At 46.7% G+C, this 17,162-nt stretch overlaps 1 protein-coding gene and 1 long non-coding RNA gene across 3 annotated transcripts in view; one reads left to right on the forward strand and one right to left on the reverse strand.

Annotated features, from left to right (window-relative positions):
- The window catches only part of RARA (retinoic acid receptor alpha), a 186,835-nt gene that overhangs the window by 84,127 nt on the left and 85,546 nt on the right, over positions 1-17,162 (forward strand). The gene's annotated exons all lie outside the window — the stretch shown is intronic.
- Positions 1,243-8,754, reverse strand: LOC309354662. The gene is made up of 3 exons (XR_014162370.1): positions 6,575-8,754; positions 5,691-5,830; positions 1,243-1,490 (listed from the first exon to the last, which is right to left on the reverse strand). It is a non-coding gene; the product is annotated as an uncharacterized lncRNA (long non-coding RNA).

Here is a 17,162-nt window from a genome sequence, read left to right on the forward strand (position 1 = left end):
ATGTAGTGCTGGTTCTCAAGTACAATGTGCAACAGGCAAGGGCTCAGATTCTGGAGGACTGTTGAAGCAGCATTAGCCTGTAAGCACTAAATAGCCTCAGGAATTCAGTGCATAACTTTGGGGAAACAGTTCTTAAATTAAGTCCAGTGTGCTGCAGAAGGCCACGATTCACATGCTTCCTAGCTGCTCCCTTTCACCCCGCAAATGCCATTAGACTCCCCTCCTCCCAGCCTGGAATCTCAGGTCAGGGAATTCTCTCTGAATCCTGGCTCCCTGCCCTTCTCTCCACCTACTTGCCTGCTCTGTCTAGCACATTCTTAGCATTTGCTCAGTGGGGCAAAGTTCACCCACCTCAGCTTTCCCAGAGCTGACAAGACTGGTTCCTTTTGCCTCAAGGCTCCAAGTTGCGCTGGCATGGTGCCCACTTCTTCTGGGGCCCAAGATGTACTTGGGGGTGTTTTCGCATGTGTAGTTTCAAAACCGAGAGGTTGCACAAATTAACATCTTCTGCCCTGGAAATAGCAATGACTGGTTTAACTAGGTGACATGAAGACACTTTGCACATGCTCAGAGGCTCTGCTTTCCATCTCCATCCCCATCATCACTGAGATCCAGCTCCAAGGGCCTTCTGGCAGTTCCCTCATTGTAAGTACAGTAGTACCTCCAGTTATGTAACCCTCTGGTTACGTAAACTTCAGGATGCGAAAGCGGCAAACCCGGAACTATTTGACCGGGTTTCACTGTGCGTGTATTCGCAGAAGCGGTCCTCAGGTTGCGGAAACCTCGGGATCCAACCGGACCTCTGGAACGGATTCTGTCTGCAGCCTGTGATACCACTGTAGTGAGGTTACAGGGAACGAGGCAGAGGGGCTTCTCGGTAGTGGCACCTACCCTGTGGAACGCCTTCTCATAAAATGTTGAGTTAAGTAGCTATACAACATTTAGAAGACAACTGAAGGCAGTCCTGTATAGGGAAGCTTTTAGTGTTTAATGCTTTATGATGTTTTTATATATGCTGGAAGGCCATCCAGAATGGCTGAGGCAACCTAGTCAGATGGAAAGGGTACAAATAATCAAACTGTTGTTGTTGTTTCAGAGCCTTGACGTTAAAAATTGGGTTGCAGGTGGTCTTTATAGCTGCTGCTGCTGCTCCTCCTCCTCCTCCTCCTCCTCCTCCTCCTCCTCTTCTTCTTCTTCTTCTTCTTCTTCTTCTTCTTCTTCTTCTTCTTCCCTTCCCTTCCCTTCCTCCCTCCCTCCCTCCCTCCCTCCAACAGGTGTGCATTTGAGATTTGAGGAGCCCTAAATTTCTATACCTCTTCCCTCTAATCTCTGAGGGGAATGGTTAATATCTGAGCTTTCTGTCCGGTCATTTTGGTCCTCTCATGTCTTCTTCCACAGACTCACTGGTGGAATCATGAGGTGCTGTCAGTTCAAATCTCAAAAGAAACCAGGGCTTCCTCCCAGAACCTCTTATGGATGCCGATGCCCACCTTTAAATGGATGAAGTAACCGTTTAGAAAGCAGGATAGGATCGGGTGCAGTAGAATGTCAGTTCAAAAAATGTCCCTTTCCTCACCTAGGTCATGTCCCCAATAGTTGGGCACCTGAGCAGGGCCAACCCAAAATATTTTTCCACCTGATGTGTTCTCCTGCTCCCAACCCATGCACAGAAGCTGCCAATCTGGACCTTTCATGAGCAGTGGGGACTGGGCTGCATCTTCCAGGGAAATAGCTGGGGGAAGGGTTGAAGGGGACATCTACCACTGCTCCCTCCCAAAAAAAATCCCAGCCTCTGTTGCTTGAGGTAGTAGCCCTGCTTCCTAATAGTAAGCAGGAAATCCTAGTGAGACCTAGGTAAAGGTAAAGGGACCCCTGACCATTAGGTCCAGTCATGATCGACTCTGGGGTTGCAGCGCTCATCTCACTTTATTGGCTGAGGGAGCCGATGTACAGCTTCCGGGTCATGTGGCCAGCATGACTAAGCCGCTTCTGGTGAACCAGAGCAGTGCACAGAAACACCATTTACCTTTCCGCCGGAGCGGTACCTATTTATCTACTTGCACTTTGATGTGCTTTTGAACTGCTAGGTGGGCAGGAGCAGGGACTGAGCAACGGGAGCTCACCCCGTCATGGGGATTCGAACCCCCGACCTTCTGATCGGCAAGTCCTAGGCTCTGTGGTTTAACCCACAGTGCCACCCTCGTCCCTTAAGGTGAGACCCACCCCCACCCTTTATCAGGCGCACCTAGGCCTCTCTTGCCTAATGGTAAGGGATGCAAATCCAAACACTGCTCATGCCCCAATAAAGTATTTCGTTTGTTTACATTTCTTCCCATCCTGTAAATGTCCCCCCACCTCCAAATCATTCTTGGAATCTGGAACCAGCCTGTTTTACAAAACAGTCTGCACAGTCTTCGCGCGCGCGCACACACAATTTTACACACACAAAATGTGTAAACTCCCTTCCATCTAAGGGAGCTGCTGCATTCTGTGTCACGTTGGAAGTAGCTTTTCCTAACTTGTGTTTATGGCTTGCCATGGAAGAAGGTGGGGTTTTTTTGGTGGGGTGGAAGATAGTAGGGGAAAGTGCAACACCTGATGCAGGCCGTGCGCCCCCCCCCCCTTTGCCCATTCCAAACTGCCTTTATTTGATAATTGCAGTGTTTATGCCTCTGCCACATTAACAGCCCGGCTGGATCCAGTTAATACGGATGTAGTGAAGTAGGCCTTGTTTTAATTAACAGTGAATAAGGCACAATAGCAGGTAGGGGTGGTGGTTGCGGGGGGGGGGGAGTCTGGTTTAGCTAGGTGTGGTCACTGGCAGCTAGCAAGCTGTGAGACAGTGGGGCATGGAGGAAGAGGTTTATCACTTCTGGTAAGCAGAGGAGGAAGTCCTTGCAGGACTCCAGCCGGGGCAAAGCAGTTGGCAACCTCACAACAAGCACAAGTGTGAAATGTGGTTGGGTAAGTGAAGCGGGAGCTTTCCGCCCTATTTTGCAGACTTGGTTTTGTGTAATTTTCATCATTGGCTGCATGAAAGAATGGAAGATAGAACTTACTGCGCCCTGCCCATTTTAGTAACCAAATTGCAGCAAGCCCCCTCCCCAAACTTCTGCCTCAGGACTGGCATTATGAGTGGCAGGATGTTCTGCCACTGGACTGGGCTCGCGTTATCCATTTAACATGGATAAGAAAATACGGCTTTCTCCCACCCACCCACCCACCCTGTTTTGTCCAAAAGGCCAGCATCGCTAAAAATTGGCAAAGAAGCGCTGGGTTTAAAGGAGGAATTTCTAGTTTTGGGAGTAGTTCAGCAATGGAAGAGTCTGATCCTTTCCCTCAGAAACAGTAGTTTTTTGTTATAGGGCATTGGTTTTTAGGGGAAGGGGATGAGGCCCCTTTCTATCCCAGGACTTCTGTTTGATTTCCTAGGTTCTGTCCTCTTACTTTGAGGCCTACCTGTACTGGGAGAAGTCTGATGGTTAGTGCAGGTTACAGGTAGGTAGCCGTGTTGGTCTGTCATAGTCAAAACAAACAAACAAACAAAATTCCTTCCAGTAGCACCTTAGAGACTAAGTTAGTTATTGGTATGAGCTTTTGTGTGCATGCACACTTCTTCAGATAAGACAGTGCTGGGCATTTTCTGTGTTGAGGTCCAGGAAAGCTGGACTTTCAGATTAGGGCGAGTGTGTGTGGAATAAATGGTTCCACACACGCTCGCCCTAATCTGAAAGTCCAGCTTTCTTGGACCTCAACACAGAAAGTGCCCAGCACTTATAGGGTTTCGGGATGGAAGAGGATGGAGACTAGAGGCTGGTGCCTTTGAGAAGGGACAGTAGGATCCCAGAGCTTGTGCCTATAGGCCTCTGCCGGAATCTGGACCTGGTAGTATCTCTTTCTCTTATAAAACAACAACAGAAGGGAACCCTCTCTTGTTCTAACTGCTTTGGGTCCTGATGCAGCACGTGTGTGCACAGAAATGCACCCCCCCTCCCCGCTCTCATAAATTGCCAGGTCTAGTTCCCCAGGCCCCCCTCTCTTCCCCTCCCCCGCCCCCAAATTCCCTTACATATACTCCCTCTGCTTCTACCAAATTTGGCCTTTGATGCAAACTTCTGGGGTCATGGCTTGAACCATAGAGCTGATTAAAAGCACATGGGCTTTATGATGTCTCCTCTCCCACCTCACAAAAATTCCTCAGAGTGATTTCTTCCTCCTCCTCCACATTGTGATTAGCCCGATCCTGTTTTCACCAAAGCACCCCTTTCTTCCACCCGCCACCCCACCCCCCTGCTGCCGCCGCCCATATTAAAAGTCTCCTTCATGACCCAGAGCTATGCATTGGTCCTCTCCACCCCCCACCCCAACACTTCACCAGTGGGGGCCCTCCTTGCATTCTGTTACTTGATATATTTTTCCGCTGGGTCCTCTTCCCCCCTACCTACCCCCCCCCCCACTCCATGAGGGCAAAGAAAAACTTTCAAGCAGTAGGGAGACACTGGATTAATTCTAAGAAGGAGCGCTGCACCTCCTGCCTGTTTTGAAAGCCTTGCACCCTTTCCCAAGGCTATGCAGTGGGTGGGAGGGAGGCCCTCTGCCCATGCTCAAATTGCTTCAAATGTAAATTTGAACCCTGCCCCCAAATTCAGGCAAGCAAAAAGCCATTTTTCATAGGAAGGTGATTGGGCCTCCCGTCATTTCCTTATTAAATGAGTGGAAATAAGGTCCAGGGTTGGGACCGTGATGAAGGTCCAGCAAAAACAAAAGAGAGATGCCAGAGAAACACACAACAGAAGAATTAAAGAAGATGGGAGGGGTGGGTGGAGAAGCTTTTTTTTTAAAAAAAGCAATATAGAAATCTGGCATCTAGCAATCCAACTGAGTTTTGGACTGAAAGTCTTTGGGAATTAGCAAAACCCAGAAGAGGTATAAGCAATATGTGGGCTTTTTATTTTTTATTTTATTTATTTATTTTTAGAAAAAGCTTATATAAGAGGCCCGTCATTCCACAGCATTTTAATATGTACAAGCAGTGTGTGGGACATGACATGCTATCTGTGAGTGTATGTCAGTGGAATGGATTGCATGTAAAGGAAAAGAACGGTGGTTTCTCAGTTGCTTTAAAACAGGTGTGCCAACCTTTCTGGAGTGTGTGGGGTATTAGGGGATGGGTATTACCTCTAGCGAGGGACACACTGTGCTCCTTCTGGTCCCCACACTACACTTAGTTCTCATCTGTGACCCCTAGAAGATATCACCATGCAACAATGACCAGGTGAGGGTAGTAGACGATGGTTCTCAAACCCTCCGTGAGTTGGGACTTGCCCCATCATGCAAATATAGGCTCCAGTGGATTGAGCAGACGAGTCCAGCGGTCAAGAAGGCAGTTTCTGTACATGCTGTAGAGGGAAGTGAGGGGCAGATGGGGCTTGTCCTCCTGGGGAGGGAGCCCGTCTGGGAAAAGGAAAACTCTCATCCTAAACCTCCGCTGCCTTGTGGCTATACTCATTCGTGAGAAAGGCTTCGTGAGTAAACATCTTTGGGAGAGCAAACGCTGCACAAATCAAGAGCGGAATCGTTTGTACTCTTCCTTCCTGCAAGTCCTGCAGCCAAGCTGGTGCCAAACATGCCGCTCTGCTTTCCTTTTGGACATTTTCAAGGGAGAAAAGGGTAACCATCTTCAGTCACACCTGCCACGAGAAGGTGTGGGGTGGACTCCGAATTTTCATGGGTGCTAGAGGAAGACCTCAGAGGCAGTGTGACGCCCGTGGGTGCTCTTTTGACTCAGACTCCATTGTCACAAACTTAAGATGGGGTGGTAGATCTGTTCCTTAATTGTAACAGGCAGTAATTAATTGTGCAGTAGAATGTTCTCCATATAAACCAATCCCTGTGCCTATAAAAGGGAGCTAGAACCATTTTCCTGACACCATAGTTTCCTATGCACAAGGTTTTGCTTTGTGTGTGTTTCTACAGTATTTAGGAACATTCAACCATGCAAGCCTGCTTACCTGCAGTCTGCAATGCCACAATCCAGAAATGGGGTTATTTTTGAGGGAGGTTCTGCCTCCCTCTATTTCCAGACTGGAGGGGTGGGCATAGAAAAGGCACTTTATTGTTGCTTCACATGTTCTGGGCCAGTCCCCCCTCCCCCCATGCTAAAAAAAACAACCTTATACTGTCTGCATATTACCTCAGCTTTTGTTGGTGCGTCGTGCTATGCAGCAGAATATATGTGTGCCATCATCAAATATGTAGGGAAATGCCACTTAAAGGAGCCCCGGGGTCTGTTTTTTTGGCCCTGTAGCTTTCTACCACAAGACCTTTGCATAGGCATTTAAATCAAAGTTATTAAAATGGTCTGGTCAGGTTCTTTTTCTCTCTAAAGAACTGTAACGTGTTGTTGTTTTTTAATCTCATCCTTCCTCCAAGGAGCTCAGAAAGGTGGCATAGGTGGTTCTTGTCCCCTGCCCCTTGTATCCTCACAACATCCCTGTGAGATTTAGAGAGGTTTGGGGAATTAGAGTATGTTAAGCTGTGAGGTAAACTGAGAGAGAGACTAGCCCAAGGTCACCTCATTATCTTCTTGACTGAGTGGGGATTTGTGCCTGGTCTCCTCCAGCCTAGCCTGACATGTTTTTCTGGTGGGGTTCTTCACTTGGTGGGGGCTGGGCCACAATTGCTTGCTTGGCAGCTGACATGGGGCTTTCTCCCTGAGACCCACTTTTCATGTTGTGACTTGTGTTGCTACCACTTTGAGGATGGACCGGAAGCAGGCAAGGCCTGAATGCTCAGGGCCATTTCACACATTATGGCAAATGCTGTGTAGAGTGCACAGCGCACATTTAACAACAAGCCTCACCCTGCCCTGTTGCCTTTCAGGAATATGCATATTTTCAAATAACTATACCAGGGGCCAGCAACCCTTTTCAGCCGTGGGCCAGTCCACTGTCCCTCAGACCATGTGGTGGGCCAGACTATATTTAGAAAAAATAATAATGAATGAATTCCTATGCTCCACAAATAACCCAGAGATGCATTTTAAATAAAAGCACACATTCTACTCATGTAAAAACATGCTAATTCCCGGACCCTCCACCGACCGAATTGAGAAGGCGATTGGGCCTCATCCGGCCCCCGGGCCTTAGGTTGCCTACCCCTGAACTATACAAAGCTGCTGAATACTTCACCCCACAAACACCCCTTTCCTCTCTTCATACTTCACAAACATAGATATATGCTTAAAACAAATGCTAGCTGTCCGTATAGAAACCATAACGTGTGAAAAGTCTCTCAGTGTGCTGCAGAGATTTGATTGTGGGAAAACGAGGGTTAAAATTGAACTGGCTAGTTACTCCTGTGGGTGAGGCCTGGCCACAGTTTTCCGTACCTGTAAAATGGGGATCATCCCAGAATTCCTAACAGGAAAAGCAAGATGTTTCTGACACCTTAGAGACTGGTTTAGCTATTGTGGCATGAATCAGATGCATTACACAACTGCTGTGAGACGAGCAAAAAAAGAGTTATTAAAGTATTTTGCACAGTTTAAAGGCTTCTAATAAGTGATACTGATGCATACAAATGACGGTGCATGTTTTGAATTCGGAGCTCAGTTTATTGCCTGCATCCTCCCCCCAAAGTTCTGAGGAAGTATTACAGTTTCTGTTTAAAAATAATATCGCTAAATTTCATGAGATATAGGCAGTAGCCTCACACCTGTGGAACTCTATTCCAGTTGAAATACACAAAGCCCCATTACCGCGGGCCTTTAACGGGACTCTAAAGACCCATTATTTACTTACCTTACTGCTTTCTCTTAAATGAGGATTGAAATAACATTGTTGTAGTGTATAATTATTTGTCTGCTTTTCTTATTTTCAGTGGGCTGAATGTTGTTGCTTTCTGTCTCTCCCCCCCCCAATTGTTTTCTTACGGTGTTATGTTTGTAAATGTTGTTATTGATTTTCTACTGGGGATTTATATGTTGGAAGATGTCTTTGGGGGTGGGGTGCTAACCCTAAAAAGTGGTAAAAAATATTTCTTAATAAAATCCCCTCCCCATCTTTTCTCCTTTTTTTGCCCTGTGCTGGCAATTGAGATGGAGGAGGAAAATCCACACAGACTGTTTTCTCCCTTCCCATTGTTGCTTTCCTTATTTAAATTGAAAGATTAGTTTGGCGGGGTGTCTTGAGAGGGGGGGGCGGTTAGGGGGAAAGAAGAAGAAATAATGCCACCGAGCCTTGTGTGTGTGAAGGAGGGGGAGACCCCCAAGACCTTAATTATGCCTTTAAATCAATGTGTAAAATAAATTTAGCCCAGAGCGAGTAACGCTGGGATGATAAAACTCTTTGATAAAAACTCCACGCTCTGCACAAATGACAGAGATGGACAAAATAGCACACACTCACACCCCCCCCCAAAATAAATAAGTAAATAAAAATGCGGTGCTCTTTTGCCTTCACTGCTCTCCTCCCTCCCTCCACGATGCCCCAGGACTTTGGTGGTTATTAATGGTGTCTTTTGTTCAACCTATGGTGTTCCCCCCTCACTTAGCACCACTCCCCCCCCCCCATTCCAGCGTCTGCTTGCCTCCGGGCCCCTGGAAGCCGCCCGATCGGTAAAAAGTGATAAATACAATAATCTTGTCTGCTTCTGATTAAATTTATTCCTGACAGCATCGTTTATCACGAGAGGCCGGGATAATCACAAACATGCTGCGAAGGGTCTGCAAAGTGTGTGTGTGTGTGTGTGTGTGTGTGTAGGGCAGGAGGATGGGGGGTTTTTTTTGGCAGACTGGCTTTGCTGGGGTGTGTGGTGGGGGTAGAGCAAATGAGAGTGGGAATTGGGGTGAGTAAGATCTGGCAGGGCATTCCGTGCCCTCCAGTGTAGTGGAGACGAGGGTGAAATTGGGAGAAATTAAGAGTCAGTGAGGGACGCGGGTGGCGCTGTGGGTTAAACCACAGAGCCTAGGACTTGCTGATCAGAAGGTTGGCGGTTCGAATCCCCACGACGGGGTGAGCTCCCGTGGCTCAGTCCTTGCTCCTGCCAACCAAGCAGTTTGAAAGCACATCAAAGTGCAAGTGGATAAATAGGCACTGCTCCGGCGGGAAGGTAAACGGCATTTCCGTGCACTGTTCTGGTTCGCCAGAAGCCGGTTAGTCATGCTGGCCACATGACCCGAAAGCTGTACGCCGGCTCCCTCGGCCAATAAAGCGAGATGAGCGCTGCAACCCCAGAGTCGGCCACGACTGGACCTAATGGTCAGGGGTCCCTTTACCATTAAGAGTCAGTGGGGCAATTGCTGCCAAGGGGAAGAGAGCGAGGGACTTGGGTTGTTAAGTTCCTTAGCTATACGGCTGCCCCTTCCGGATGAGGGCTGGTTTGCCGCTCACATGTACAGTGGTACCTTCAGGTTACAGACGCTTCAGGTTACAGACTCCGCTAACCCAGAAATAGTACCTCAGGTTAAGAACTTTGCTTCAGGATGAGAACAGAAATCGCACGGTGGCGGCACAGTGGCGGCAGTAGGCCCTATTACCTAAAGTGGTACCTCAGGTTAAGAACAGTTTCAGGTTAAGAACAGACTTCCAGAACGAACTAAGTTCTTAACCCAAGGTACCACTGCATTTTCTGTGTGCATAACTGTGTTGGCGATAGAAAGGGGAACCTACATCTCCAAACACTCAGGAGCAAGTGTCAATGACCTGGAGTTGTTCTGTGTTTCTGTGTTGTGTGTGTGTCCCTCCCCAACTGCTTGGCTATGCCCATTTCTTTGCTTCATGCAACCTCCCTTGTCTTGTCAAGTGTAAATTGTCCCTTTGGAGATAAAAGATCTCTCCCCTCCGCCATCCCAGCACTCTCACACAGCGAAAAGAAAAAAAGAAATCTCCTTTCTCCTCGCCCCCCTGCTGGTATCTGTGTGCCACAAACAGAGAGCAGATGTGCTGCTGCACAAAGGTGCCTGCAGAGCAAATAGCTCCAGGGCAAAAGAGAAATGACAGTGGCAGGCCTGCCCCTTTAAATGTGGGCCTGCCCCTTAAAGGTATAAAGCGGTAGGGTGTGGGTGTGTATGTTGGGACGACAACGGGACACCACTGGTGGAACACCACTGCCGTAACTAACCATAACTGTGCCCGGTGTGCAGCATAAATTGCTCGCTCTTTGTATAAACTATAAACAAGCAAAAAATAAATAATGAAATTTGCAATATACAGTCTTTTTATTTTATTTTATTGGCAATCATAAACATGCACGAACTCTTAAAAATGCATATCGTGCACAATGGAAATCATAACTTTGGTTTTACGTCAATAGCAGCAATCTTCTGCTGGTGTTAAGACACCAGTGGGACACCCTAATATATATATATATATAGAGAGAGAGAGAGAGAGAGAGAGAGAGAAAGAAAGAAAGAGAAGAGGCACTGAACATGGCCCTCCTTGCAGCACCCTCCTCCTCCTTCTGATGTTAGAGCCTGGCTGAAGGAAGAGCATCTAGAATGAGAGCCAGGAAGTTATGGACACAGAGTTAGCACACCCTTTTCTCTCTTTAAATCGGGGTATCCTCTTCCTACGTGACGGGGCAGACATGCGTTTAAATGAGATGGGTCTGCTGCCATAATGTTTGGCAGACCCATCTCATTTAGCCTGGCCTCCAGCTAACCCAAGCAAATGAGCCAAGCTGTGTTTGGTGGGCAAGGGAGAAAGATTTGCTCCCCTCCTTCAATATAATACTGAACTGGATCACTCAGGGATGCTGATTTGTCAGTAGATTCCTTCACACAGTGTTCCTGCATTAGTTAGTTAGTTATCCAATGATGGAAGGTCTGGGGATGATCTGCTAGCATGGATGGCCTTTGGGGTGGGGAAAAAAGGATTAGATGAATTCATGCGGAGATAGGAAGCTGTCTTATACCAGGTTGGACTGTTTGCTCATCCAGTCCTGCCCCTTCCGGATGAGGGCTGGTTTGCCGCTCACATGTACAGTGGTACCTCGGGTTACAGACGCTTCAGGTTACAGACTCCACTAACCCAGAAATAGTACCTCAGGTTAAGAACCCGGAAGCTGTACGCCGGCTCCCTCGGCCAATAAAGCGAGATGAGTGCCGCAACCCCAGAGTCGGCCACGACTGGACCTAATGGTCAGGAGTTCCTTTACCTAGGACAAGCAACAAAGGAAGTTGCTTGTCCTCATTCTTTTTCTGGGCTTTCCTAAGGCACCTGGCTGGCCACTATGGGCAACAGAATGGTGGAATAGGTGGCCTGATGTAGCTGGCCTGCTTATGTTTGAGGGCAACCTCCTCTCTCCCCCCAGACAACTGAATGCAAACAAATGGGGGTGGGGGAGCAAAACTCACAGGGGTCACTAGCCAATCAAACCTATGTGGAAGTGTCTGAGAATGGGTCAGACCCAAAGCCTGAGCAATATCCCTTGGGGGAAAGATCCCCCCTCCTTCCCATCGCTAGCTAATTTGCTACATGCATGCCTAGTCCGGTTCCCCCCTCTTCCTCACTTGTCATCTCCCCTTTCTTTCCTTTCTCTTCTCTCATCTCAGTCCTTGTCGAAAGGAATTCTAAATCATCTGAAAACCTGAACCTTGGGGGCAGAATAAATTATGCAAAGCTAATCTATGAAGTAGCTGTCGTTTGGATAACGGCTGTGCATTGAATTGGGGTGTTCTGGGGGAGGGGGGAGCAGTTGCACAATATCAAGGCGGGGCGAGGAAAAAGAAAAGAGATTTCAAGTTTCCAGGCGCCGGCTTCAGTTTTCTAGGTGCCTAGGAGTTCTGCTGTCTGCATTCTATAAAGAGTATTGGCAGAGGGGGTGGGGAGATTATCTTGGTTGATCAGAGTCGGAGGTCTGGAAAACGGCATGACCCATATCTCATATTTAATCAGAACTTTTCATCAAACCCTAAAAGTGAGTTAGCCGGCCTCATGGGTCTGCGTGGGTGTGAGAGGTGTGAAGGATTGGGGGTGGGGGAACTAAAGTGAATTTTAGATGTCGCATTACAAGACGGGGTGCAAGTGTAAACACACCACCTACCTCTTGGTTTCCACTTTATCACGTATCTCTCAGTATCTCCCAGTCTCTTCCTTCCGTGTTACTGCTGTTTCCCCCAAAAAACATTTTGTAAAATTTGGAGCATTTGTAGCAGATGTGAGTTAGGAAATTGTGTGACTTAGTTGTTCTGACATCAGTATTGAATTGAGGGGGGAGTGTGTGTGTGTGCGCGCACACACATGTGTGCAGGATACAGGGTACAGTATTTTGTTTGGCAAGTTCACCTAATGCTTCAAGAGTAGGGGTGCTTGTAGGCGGAGGGGTGGAGGAGGAGATATTAATTTTATCCTCTCACCTGCACTGCCGGTCCCTGGTTTGAATCCGGGTCTTTGCACAGTTGCTATTTCCATATTGTAATCAAGCGAGTGCATTTCAGTAATGCGTCATCTGGTCCAATCCCTGGGAACCTGGAAAGTCACATTTTCACCAAACCAGGGATTGTAGCCTTCTAGATATTTGCTGGACTACAACTCCCATCATCCCTGATCATTGGCCATGCTGGCTGGGGCTGAAAGGATTTGTAGTGGACAACATTTGGAGGGCCCCAGTTTCCCCATCCCTGCTCTTATTCCATCTATTGGGAATTTGCACTGTGGACTCTTTCAGAGAGTAACCATGAGGAGACAGAAAAGGGCATTCTTTAGAGGTGGGGAGAGTGATACATAGTGGGGGAGTTAATTTATTTAAACTCATTACTCTGAAAGCTGTTCCTCCATCAAGGCACAGTCTCACATGCCAATACAATATTCATGTGCCACTTAGGGAGTCCTGGATATTCAATGCTGGGTTTGTGAACAAGATCCTTTGGCCACGCTGGGGTGGGTGACAGTGGCTATAACCCAGCTGTATACCTTCTGAAGGGTTTGTGGGGGGTTTTTTAGGGGGGAGGGGGGAGAGATTCCAATCAGCCTGGATAAATCTTTCACCGCATCGTCACCAGTGGTGACGGGTGAGCAAATGATCCCAGCTGTCTCCATGCTGACGGCAACTCTCTTCTCCGCCAGATTCGTTCATTAAGATCCTCAATTATCGATAGGAGCCTGGGATGGAGTGCCTGCCGCACCAACGCTGACATAACGGCCTTTTAATAATCCTCACGGATGCTTGAACTTCGATGGGGGGTTGGAACAGGCTGGATGCTTCCTCCATTTAAAAAAAAAATCAAAATAAAAAAACATGGTTTTGAAAATTGGGGCAGAGGGATTTTCCCCTCCCCTCCTCACACCTCGTTTTAACAGCCTCAATTGTATATGAACAAGAAGACCCTCATAGCGCTCTCTGCACACGCAAATGATAGGAAGGTTGAGAACACGGATTTTAAACTCTTGTGTCTTTTAAAATGTATTTATTTCTTCATTTATTTTAACGTGAAATAAACAGTATTGCACAAAGAAAAAGAGAACAACAAAAGACAGCACTGAGCCATAGGGGCAAATAGTCATATTTGCAGCAGAAGAAAAGTTAGCTCAAGAGTTCTGGCCGGTGTCAGGCGATGTTATAAGTGATGCTCATTTGTGCACGAAATAAAATTAGAAGGCAGCAAAAAAATTTAAAAATGGTGTATTTGTGCTTTTCAATGTTTGAAGGTAAAGTATAACCTTTTCCCCAAATAGCATTATTCCAAACGTTCTTGAACTAAAACATAAGGTCTGAGTCCTGTAATGTTTTTTGTTTCCGTGTGATGGACAAGCATGCATGAAAAAAATTCCTAGATCTTGCAATATAACCCTCTTATTACTGTGTCCAGAAACAGGAGAGCAAAAAGAGGAGACAATTGAATCAGCTTCTTAGTAATTGCAGCTGTTACTTTGAAAAGCAAGGGGCCACAAGGTATCTCTACCTGTGGGCACTCCCACCAGAGGTGGATGTACTTGCCCTTAGAACCACAGTCTTAGCAAGAGGTGGGAGGCATATTGGGTGTCACTCGTGGTTTTGCACTGGTGGGTCCTGTGCTTCTGTGGTTTCCCTGGCATGGGCCAAGACAGATTTTATCGGCCAATCAGACCATACCTCATTCCAAACACCATCATGTACTGGTACATTCTCACCTGTATCTCCTTCCCAAATAAATTTTAAGCCCAATGTAGATCCTGTGGTGTAGGTTAGCAGTTCTGTAAGCTGCAACTGAATCGTTACCATATCCCATATTAAGGAACAGGATCACAGGTTTTGTAAGAGATGTAGTGACCTGAGCACTAATAAAAGTGCAAACAGCCCATGCTCTGCCCTCTCAGGTCCAGCAGAAGCTGTTCCCGGGTAACTGGTATCTCATTTCTAAAGTCATGCATGCGAAAATAGCCCCTGTTTCTCCACATTAAAAGAACCTAGCATATGCAGTGTCCTTTGCACCAGAATGGGGAGATTAGGGGTGAACAAAATGGCTTGTTTCCACTTCTGAAAATTTCAGGAAGTAAAAGAACTATAAATATTCTGCAGCATCATCTTAGTTATATTTTTAAATATTTTTAAAAGGTAAGGCCCAAATGGAGTCATTTTTAAACATTTAATTTTCTAAACCTATTCATTTTTTTTCTTATTCTTCATCATTATTTAGCTCATTTGGAATTCCTCAGATTTTTCCCAATACATCTTTAAAGCATAGTCACTGTATTTTATGTTGAAAATCACTTACTGTCTTTTTGCCACAATTTAGGAGTGATCTGAGGAAGGTGGATAGGGAAAACCTGAAGCAAGTCCAAAATTTGTGGGATAATTTTCATGTTCTTTTGCTTTTATTCAGTTAGTGATTGTGGGAGCGGATTATGAGAATATTAGTTACTGTTGAGAAAGAAATTATTATAGAATTAATAACTGTGTAGCATTGGTGGTTAGGAACATGTGCTATGAGTTGGCCGGCCTCTTGATTCAACCTCCTCTTGTTTGCAGGATAGTTTTAGACAAGCCACTCTGCCGGTCCTGTTACCCCACATTATAGGTAACAATACCTGCCAACCTTTCTGGGTTATTGTAAGGACTATCAAGACAATATATGCGGAGCATTTAAGAAAAACACAGCAAGTCAATTGTAAGCATTATTAGAAATGTCTTCCCCACTCCTTGGTCAAATGGACTTGAGATAAGCAGCTCCCTGCTTTGGAGAACTTGACGTGTTGTTCTGGTTTTGTGTCGCTCAATCATGAGCTTCCCTCCTCCCTCCCCCCAAGCACTCCAGCTGTGGCCAGATGAGACTGCAGCTGCTTTTTTGATTCTGCTTGTCTTGGCAAGTGGTTTTGAAAAGCTCTCCCTCCACTTCCATTTATCCGGTGCATGGGGGGGAGGGGGGAGGGAGCAGTGAGGGGAAACAATTCTGTATTGTGAAACCAGGCATTGGCAGGAGGGGCATGTATAATTAATGTTTAAAACAAACAAACAACCACTAAGCAGTAAAGTTATGCCTATTCCGCATCAAGGAGAGGTTGGATTCTGTGATCGGTATAAACCAGGCTTCCTCAACCTCGGCCCTCCAGATGTTTTTGGCCTACAACTCCCATGATCCCTAGCTAGCAGGACCAGTGGTCAGGGATGATAGGAATTGTAGTCTCGAAACATCTGGAGGGCCGAGGTTGAGGAAGCCTGGTATAAACTTGTGCACGTTTGTATAAGACATCCTAGCTCCGCTACTGACGGACAAGGGGCCGAGAGCTGTGTAGGTTACTGAAAGCCTGTCCCTTGGAAACCCAGTCTTTCCCCCACCCACACGCCTAAGTAGGTTTCATTAGCTGTTCCTTATTCACTGTCAAGACTGTGATCTCAGAATCTTGAGGGCTAGAATCTGGCGTTGGAGAAGGGGAAACCCCTAAAAATTGAGGTTTCAAAGACACTGTGAGTTCTGCATCCGGCACTGAACACTGAGCTTCTTCAGTGTAATAGTCAAGGGTTTCCCAAACTTGGGTCTCCAGCTGGTTTTGGACTACAGTTCCCATCATCCCTGACCACTGGTCCTGCTAGCTAGGGATGGTGGGAGTTGTAGTCCCAGCTGGAGACCCAAGTTTGGGAAACCCGGCTTATATAATACACATAGCTCTAATTATGAGAGAACAGCTAATCACAGTATATTGGAAAGATCCACTCTGAAAGAAGGCAATGAAGCCAGCTAAGAGAGAGCAGTCACACACATGCCCAGTTCAGATGACTTTTCATTGCAGAAGGGACTACCAGCCCGAGAATCACAGGAGAACAGAGTTTGAAGCCTGTGCAGCTAGCTGCGTTCAACATTTCTGAACAAAAATAGGTGGGGCTTGGACTGTCCTGAGGTTGCTCACAAGTTGCTGTGCCAGCATATTGTTGCAAATATGGAACTGGAAATCAGAAGGTGTTTTTTTTGTGGGTGGGAGGGGGGGGGCAATGCCTGTTGAAATCTAGTTGAACAGGATTTCCAGTGGTACAGCTTAGTTCTCACCACCTCTAGGAGACGCAGAATGAATTTTGCAAAGCATTCGTGCATATATGCAAATCTCCTTGCTTTTCACAATTTATTTGGGTTGTAGACGTAAACTACACAGCCCAGGGCTGCCACTTACCGTACATCCTGAGTGTCTCAAACCAAGCTTGATTTCCCCTTCTCCCTATGCTTTTTTACCACCACCACCCAAACTTCATTTCAGAGATGTATTTCAGGGAGGCAGGGGGCTGAAGGGCTGATGAGATTGCTTCTCTTTGTCCTTTTGGCTGAGTGATGGGAATTGGATCTCTGCCATATCATTTCCTTGGCTTTCCCCTCCCTCTGCCCCCCACCCCCCATTTCCTAGTTGTGCTGGGACTATGTTTCCAAAGAGATCCTGGGAGTGGCTCTACCTTTCTGTCACCTGGTGATGGTTGGGTGGGGAAGCCGCCTTCATCCACTCTCTCCTGCAATGCTAATTCCCATTTTATTGGTATTGTAATGAGCTTTCCATTAAAGACAATTGCACCGCACCGTTTGGATTTGGTAATCAGTTTTTCCGCCACCCGTTCCTTTGCAGTTATTGTTGTATTTTCTTTATTCCGTGCGAGGAACACGTTATTTCAGTTCCGCGATGAGCTTAATTTTCATTTTATTTTTTAATTGCTTATGAGATGCGGTCCTTCATTCCAAGAAAAATATATGCTGCAGGTCAGAG

This window comes from Podarcis melisellensis (genome assembly GCF_964234715.1).
Source record: "Podarcis melisellensis genome assembly, chromosome: 13".
Lineage (NCBI taxonomy): Eukaryota > Metazoa > Chordata > Lepidosauria > Squamata > Lacertidae > Podarcis > Podarcis melisellensis.